The following is a 1234-nucleotide window of genomic DNA, read 5'->3' as shown; positions in this document are numbered from 1 at the left end:
GTGCAGCGAAGGTTCACCAGACTGATTCCCGGGATGGCGCGACTGACCTATCAAGAAAGACTGGATCAACTGGGCTTGTATTTACTGGAGTTCAGAAGAATGAGAGGGTACCTCATAGAAACGTTTAAAATTCTGACGGGGTTAGACAGGTTAGATGCAGAAAGAATGTTCCCAATGTTGGGGAAGTCCAGAACCAGGGGACACAGTCTAAGGATAATGGGGAAGCCATTTAGGACCGAGATGAGGAGGAATTTCTTCACCCAGAGAGTGGTGAACCTGTGGAATTCTCGACCACTGAAAGTTGTTGAGGCCAATTCACTAAATATATTCAAAAAGGAGTTAGATGAAGTCCTTACTACTAGGGGAATCAAGGGGTATGGTGAGAAAGCAGGAATGGAGTACTGAAGTTGCATGTTCAGCCATGAACTCATTGAATGGTGGTGCAGGCTAGAAGGGCCGAATGGCCTACTCCTGCACCTATTTTCTATGTTTCTATGTTTCTATGTTTCTATGTTTAACACAATAACGACGAAGCTGGTGGCATACTTGATCAGCAGTCCATTGCCTGGATCGCAAAATCACCTAGTCTCCTATTTGCTGCAACATCAGACATCAATCGCTTATTTTTTCCTTCAAACAGAAATAATGTGCAAGAAAGTCTACTTCCCCGCTTGTTCTGCGCGTGCAACCAGATCGACAGTGATGAAAATGTGCCATTAGCTTCTTAAAGCAAACAGCCTTCCTTTACTTCAGGTGAGTGTCTGTGCGAGATGGTTGGTTTTGAGGCAGAATCAAAACAAAGAATATAAAATTTCACTCGGCGAGTTAGCTAACTGCGGCAGGACTCGAACCTGCAATCTTCTGATAACATCACAGTTACAATCGAAGTCAGACGCCTTATCCATTAGACCACGCGGCCGCTGCCGTCGGCACAAAATGTGTTGTTTTTTATATTGAGATCAAATTTGGGACAAGGGTTCTTTCAAGGAGTGGATGTCGGAAAACATGAGCATATTTTGAGTAATGAATAAATGCGCTGCGATATGGATGTGCGCGGACACAGGCAACGTCAATGTAGCTTGAAACACAACAGTTTAACACGTCGGTAATCGCAGCTGAAATCCCACTCCTTTTGAAAAATACAGGATGATCCGGATTATGAGAAAATACGTCTTAATGGGGCAATTGATGAACCGGAACTGACAACCATCCCGTTGAAACAGACACCGAATGA

General features: G+C 44.1%; 1 non-coding gene across 1 annotated transcript; it reads right to left on the bottom strand.

The window, feature by feature from the left end:
* Positions 1–830: 830 nt before the first annotated feature.
* Positions 831–919, bottom strand: trnar-ucg (transfer RNA arginine (anticodon UCG)). Its single transcript is given in 2 exon segments — positions 831–866; positions 883–919. It is a non-coding gene; the product is annotated as a tRNA-Arg (tRNA).
* Positions 920–1234: the final 315 nt, after the last annotated feature.

This window comes from Pristiophorus japonicus, unplaced genomic scaffold (assembly GCF_044704955.1).
Source record: "Pristiophorus japonicus isolate sPriJap1 unplaced genomic scaffold, sPriJap1.hap1 HAP1_SCAFFOLD_73, whole genome shotgun sequence".
NCBI lineage: Eukaryota > Metazoa > Chordata > Chondrichthyes > Pristiophoridae > Pristiophorus > Pristiophorus japonicus.
The sequence above is the reverse complement of the archived record's forward strand: the minus strand, read 5'-3'. Positions and strand labels throughout refer to the sequence as shown.